The sequence below is a fragment of the Penaeus chinensis genome, chromosome 23 (genome assembly GCF_019202785.1).
Source record: "Penaeus chinensis breed Huanghai No. 1 chromosome 23, ASM1920278v2, whole genome shotgun sequence".
NCBI lineage: Eukaryota > Metazoa > Arthropoda > Malacostraca > Decapoda > Penaeidae > Penaeus > Penaeus chinensis.
Window position 1 is genome coordinate 792,682 of NC_061841.1, and position 7,484 is coordinate 800,165.

Below are 7,484 nucleotides of genomic sequence, written 5' to 3' on the forward strand. Positions count from 1 at the left end.
GCGGTTGTGATAAAGTTTACATAGGTGAGACAGGACGAGGCCTCCACGAACAGCGCCCTCCGACGACATGACACGAGGAGCGCCTTCGTTGTTCACGTCGACACCGACGTCCATCTCCCTAACTGGTCCCAGGCCTCCATCATAAAACAGGACCTGTCCCTACGACAAAGGAAGATGGTAGAAGCGGCATACATACACTCTACCAACAACTTCAACACCGCAACGGGATATAATAACAATAATGATGTTTTTATATTCTTTGCCTTAATTTTCCCATTGGTCCGTGATCTTCATCTACATCTACTTCTACAGTATGTAAAACTACTTATATATTACTGACCTTTTGTTCCATACTTATGTTGTCTTATTCTTGCCTTTTCGTCTTCGACTAATTCACTCTAGCTTTGTTTTTCTCTCGCTTTTCCATTCGTGTTAACCAGCTGTCCCTTCTTCCACTTTATCGTACTTTCCTGTTATTTATTTATTCTTTCTATGTGCCCATCTTCGTATTTTTCTTTTTATTTTATGTATTTTTATCATGTTTTAAACTCATCATACATTTTTTTATATATAAAATGAGCTGCGCTATAAGAGAGTGAGAGAGAGGGAGAGAGAGAGAGAGAGAGAGAGAGAGAGAGAGAGAGAGAGAGAGAGAGAGAGAGAGAGAGAGAGAGAGAGAGAGAGAGAGAGAGAGAGAGAGAGAAGGCTTTTATCTCGTGTGCCGACAGGCCTTTAGAATATTAGCTGGCTGACTGGTGCTTCTCGAGCTGTGGCGGGCTGCCTCCCTTTGCCAAGTAAAGTGTATGGTGTGTTGTCCTGTACACTGGTTATGTTCGAAAGATTTGTTCGTAAAAAATGAACAATATGGATGCTCTTTTTATGTTGCCTTTCTAGTCAGCCAATGATGTTAGTTTATTGTTCTTTTTACTGTGACTAGAGGATCACCCTTAAATCACCTGAGAGTCATCACCAAAATACGCCAAACCCACGTGGACGTTACTTGGAGCTGGCAATCACGCGCTGCCTAATCCTCATCTGTACTCTAACTCTACGAGAGTCCACAACAATAGTGGTAATGGTAATAATAGTAATGGTAATAGCAATAATAATAATGGTAATAATAATAATGATAATGGTAATAATAATAATAATTATGATAATAATAATAACGATCATGATAATAATAATGATGATGATAATGGTAATAATATTGGTAGCTATATTGATAATGATAAGGATGATGACAGTGATTATGAGGAAAATAATAATGATAATAATAACAGTTATAATGATAACTGTGATACTGATATAGTACCACTACTACTACTTATGAAAATTATATAATGATAATAATAATAAAAAAAATAATAATAATAATAATAATAATAATAATAATAATAATAAAGCTGCGATAATACTGATGGAAGTATCAATAACAATGATCATGATAATAATAATGATAATGATAACAATAATAATAATAATAATGATGATAGTGATAATAATGATAATGAAATAGTGATAACAGTGATACTAATGTAATATTTTTATCAGATGAAGACAATGTCAGATACGACTTTGTGGGAATTGGAAAAGAGACTGGGAGTCTATAACAGTCAATGACCGTGTTGAGATATGTTGAAGCCCAAGGAAGAAAACCCTTCACTGCTGAGGCAGCCCTGGGCGGGAGTGACCCCTCATGACACCTTGTTCTCCTTCCTTGGATGTGCATGTCTGGATAATGAGGAACTACAAGATACAGTTCAGACGAAGCAGATTTTAGAATAAAATAATGAAGATTTATGATAAATAATGAATAGATAAATAAAAAGCAGACGAAGTTGATTTTAGAATAGAACAATAAAGATTTAGATTAATAATATGAAAAAAAAAAAACAAATGCAGACGAAACTGATTTTAGACGTAGTCGGCAGTTGGGATCAAGAGGAAGTGGCATTGAATCTTGGGGTCGTGTACATGATGCTATAGTGGATGTCTGTATCTCCAAGAAAACATGGAGAAAGAGTAAGCAGAAGCTAATACACCTGAAAGCTATTCAAGACGGAATGACTATAGCAAAAAAAAAAACAATAATAATTGATAAACAAAATAATAATAATGATAATGATAATAATAATTATAATAATTGATAATAATAATAATAATAATAATAATAATAATAATAATAATAATAATAATAATAATATTATTGTTAATGATATTGATAATATTGATAATTAACAATAATAAAATAATAATTAATAATAATGATAGTAATTATAATAATAATGATAATAATAACAATAATAATTAAAGATAAATCCGGGAGTAACAGGAGTCACACGGAAAGCAAAAGTAGCAGATGAGAGATGATAGCCAGGCAAGTCCGTGCAAATTTATTTTATTAATATAGAAGGAGAAGAAGAAGAAGAAGAAAAAAAAAAGAACATTGGTCGTGTGTCAAACCTAGATCGAAAACTAAATCCCAGTCTCTATTTGAACATAGTGCAAATCAATACGTCAGTGAGTTATTTCGAAAAAGATATAAAGCGTATAAAAACTATAATCTTGATGATTCAGTACCAAACAGCAGCTTAAACCCGCAGAGAAGTTTAAAGCAAGTAGCAAGCATTATCTGCGAAAGAGTTAAAAAGAAGCTGGAGAGATTATTGCTTGACAAATCACCAGGGACCTGATAATGTAAGCCCCAGGGTAATGAAAGAGTTAAGTTATGCATTATGCAGGCCATTAACATAAATATTACAGATCTCAGTGCGTTGGGCTTAGATCCTGGAAGAGTGGAATTTTGCAGCTATGACAGCCCTGAATAAAATGAGGGAGGAGAAAGTCGCGGCTGCATACAACTTGCATGCTGTGAAAAGTAATGAGGTGCTTTATGAAAAAAAAAAAAGAGAGAAAAAAAGTAGGCTTTAAAAGATAAGATTAAAAAGAACTTTTCAGGCAACTGGGGAATATTATATAATAGTCAACTGTTATGTAGTTGTTCACTATTTAAAAAAAAGAGATTCTAGTGAGCTAATCAGATACTGAGATCATTCTGCACGTAAATACAGACGAAGAAGAATTTCCATGTAAATGAAAAAACACTGATTAAGATAAATGGAATTGGAACACACAGATGATATATATATATCGCACAGGTTTGGCAAATTACACTTTATCTAGCATATTAATTCCCCTCAGGCTGCCGTTAACACTGCAACACAGTAACTTTCCTATACACTTTCCGGCGTACAAGGAACGAGCGCCTGGGATTCCGTCTGGTTCTTCACTAAAGGAGCCGCTGTGCCTTATGGGGGATGCGGCTCGGTTATGTTGCAGGTATGTTGCTTGGGCTAGTATGTTGATTGGTTATGTTGCAGGTCTGTTGCTTGGGCTAGTATGTTGATTGGCTATGTTGCAGGTATGTTGTTTGGGCTAGTGTGTTGATTGGTTATGTTGCAGGTCTGTTGCTTGGGCTAGTATGTTGATTGGCTATGTTGCAGGTATGTTGTTTGGTTATGTTGCAGGTATGTTGATTGGTTATGTTGCAAGTATGTTGATTGGTTATGATGCAGGTATGTTGATTGGTTATGTTGCAGGTATGTTGATTGGTTATGTTGCAGGTATGTTGCAGATATGTTGATTGGTTATGTTGCAGGTATGTTGATTGGTTATGTTGCAGGTATGTTGATTGGTTATGTTGCAGGTATGTTGATTGGTTTATGTTGCAAGTATGTTGATTGGTTATGATGCAGGTATGTTGATTGGTTATGTTGCAGGTATATTGATTGGTTATGTTGCAGGTATGTTGCAGATATGTTGATTGGTTATGTTGCAGGTATGTTGATTGGTTATGTGGCAGGTATGTTGATTGGTTATGTTGCAGGTATGTTGCAGGTATGTTGATTGGTTATGTTGCAGGTATGTTGATTGGTTATGTTGCAGGTATATTGATTGGTTATGTTGCAGATATGTTGATTGGTTATGTTGCAAGTATGTTGATTGGTTATGATGCAGGTATGTTGATTGGTTATGTTGCAGGTATATTGATTGGTTATGTTGCAGGTATGTTGCAGCTAGTGATTGTATGTTGCAGGTATGTTGATTGGTTATGTTGCAGGCATGTTGATTGGTTATGTCGCAGGTATGTTGATTGGTTATGTTGCAGGTATGTTGATTGGTTATGTTGCAGGTATGTTGTTTGTTTGATTGACTCTTCCAGCTACCGTTCCAGGCCAGGGAAACCATTTCCCACACGCACTCTGAACTTCCGAGTGACAAGAAAACCAATGTCATGACGTCTTTCAAGAATGTCATGTATGACATGTCTGGCATCAAAATGTGAAGAGGTCCTACATGTCCTCACAAGGGTCGATTAAGCTTTTCTAAACCCATGTTGATATTAGCATATTTTTCCTTTTCTAAGAAAAAAAAAAGAAAAAAAAGGCCATTTTCTCCACCAGCTTGTTGATGAAAGAAGGAGGGTTGATATTCCTTCAGACTTCGGAAGGCTTACTGGTTCTCTCCTTGTTGCTGGCACCGAGTTCCGTCTCAGGAGCCTTTGAAAAATGTCCTAAAGGGTGTTTTATTACTTCTCCAGTGAGTGATCAGTCATTTGACATGAATTATTAACCTTTCTCAGAGAAGACCCAAACGTCTCGACTCAGAATTCATCTCTTTCCGCGAAAATGGCAGGTTTTATGGGAATTTTGATGAAGTCCTCATCAAGAAGGACTTTGAGACTCTCTTCCTCTGCCGAAAGGAGAGGATAAATGAGCAGTGTAGGATGCTCCTAAGATTACTCAACTACCATACATTAACTAACAATTAACAACATGTTAGTGTGATAATTATGACACCTTTTCCTCGGTGTTAATGGTGGAAAGAATGGAATGTGTTTCCTGTCTCAGAAAAAAAGAGATTAGTAACTCGACCCAAAGTCCGCAGTATTCCATTCTCTCCCTTTTTAAAAAAATATAATCAGCTAACATTTAATACTTAAGCTTGTATGTTTTGTATTTCTAAAATTTAATACTGTATATTTTATAGTTTTTTTTCTGCCTTTATTACCACTTTTATTGTCTTTCCTCCAAAAGCGACTTAGCGAATCAGAGATCTCTATAGTATGGGGTTGAGTTGCCAGTTTTTGTTTTTATTTTTTATCTATTTCTTGTCTTCCTAACAGTCTTGTTCCCCTTGCCTCCTACCCACGCTAAAGGGAACGCAACTCTACCGGTTTAATGACGTTCATTACACCATCAAAATCATGGGCGTCTTTAGCATGACAAATAGGGAATGAGGGTGTTTATAATAGAAAGGAAATTCGTGATGTATAGTGAACAGAGTCGAGAAAAATCGAGACGTATAAACTACTGTTTACATGCTCTCCTATGCTCTGTTCAGGCACAATGATGGAAGGCTGTGGGTGATGTATCTCTACACTGAGGGCTAAAGTGTACAGCATAACTACGCACTTTTTGCTGTCCTGTTGCTGTTGACGGAAGAGAGACAGCCTGACGAGATGTCAACTAAAACCTAAATCTATGTAGATTTTCACTGAAATATGTGTCTAATCGGACGGGATGGAAATAATACATGCCATGTCATGTGTGTGTTATTATTTCTTGACTTTCTTTACAGATAGATGGCTCCACAAGTGCTTAATAATCAAGGAATCAGTCACCAATCACTAGTCCTACTTTAATTACCTGTTTACCCTTTTCCTTTATTTTGGAAATATATATATATATATATATATATATATATATATATATATATATATATATATATATTTGATGCCATACATGTCATACATGACATTCTTGGACGACGTCATGACATTGGTTTCCTTGTCACTCGGAAGTTCAGAATGCTTGTGGGAAACGGTTTCCCTTGCCTGGAACGGTAGCAGGAAGATTCAATCAATGTGTAGCCCCCTCTGCCATTGCTACCTGTCACATTGGATAGGCTACTTAATATAAGCAAACAACATACCTGTAACATTAGCAATCAACATGCCTGCAACATAACCAATCAACATACCTGTAACATTAGCAATCAACATGCCTGCAACATAACCAATCAACATGCCTGCAACATAACCAACCAACATGCCTGCAACATAACCAATCAACATGCCTGCAACATAACTAATCAACATGCTTGCAACATAACCAATCAACATACCTGTAACATTAGCAATCAACATGCCTACAACATAACCAATCAACATGCCTGCAACATAACCAACCAACATGCCTGCAACATAACCAATCAACATGCCTGCAACATAACCAATCAACATGCCTGCAACATAACCAATCATTTTTTTTTGTACAGTTATTTATTCTACTGCAGGACATAGGCCTCTCTCAATTCACTATTGAGAGGTTATATGGCAGTGTCACCCTTGCCTGATTGGATGCCCTTCCTAATTAACCGCGGTTCGGCGCGCTGACACTTGTGCCACGGCGGTGACTTCCCCTACGACACCTGCGTTTGACTTCTCAAGGCGATGTGTCGTCTTCTCGGGCTCGAGCAAGCAGTCAGTGCGAAGGCATTTTTACGACCGCCGCGACGGGGAATTGAACTCGGGACCACGAGGGTCGGAGTCCAGTGCGCTAACCACTGGACTATATATATGTGTGTGTGTGTGTGTGTGTGTGTGTGTGTGTGTGTGTGTGTGTGTGTGTGTGTGTGTGTGTGTGTGTCTGTATGTATGTATATGTATATATTATTTATCTATTTATATCTATATTGCTACTAGTATTATTAATACCATTATAAAATCCATGATATCAACAACAATAATAACAACATCGATATTAATAACATTTGAAAAAGATTCCGAAAAACCAAGGAAAGGGGAAATCAGCTGAGGATATGTAGGCCTGCTAAGTGGCTCCTTGGTGGCTGAGCATTGGGGGAGTCACCCGTGTACAAAAAAAAGTCACACAAGAAATATGATTCTGTGTAATAAGATACGTCTATATAGATATTAGATACACCAAGAAATGGCTTTCCGAAGCAAATGTGACAAACAGTGTAATCTAGCCGTCCGTCAACTTGAGTGAGTTTATTTAGCGCCGTGGCTATCTGCTCAGGCGTGGGCAATCGTGATGACAGAGTTTTACATGTATTCGACATAAGACAGCATTCTGAGATTACTGTAATTGTACATGGTAAGATAAAAATATGTCATAAATCAAGAATATTAAGTTGATATACTTTTGACTGTGTTTACTTAACGATGTACGATAGCTAGGGTAATTTTAGGATATAGTTATTAGATGAAATAACCACATAGTTCTTTATACCGTACGTTAGGTGGTCTGGAAGGCGCTTATTTTCCTTGTTACACAGTCTACATTTAACTTCATCTGTACTTCTTACACCGTGCATTTGCCAGTGCTTTCTGTACCTAAATGTATTCTTGCAATAACCACGTCACATTGTCTGGAGGGCTTGCTATCTCTTTACTG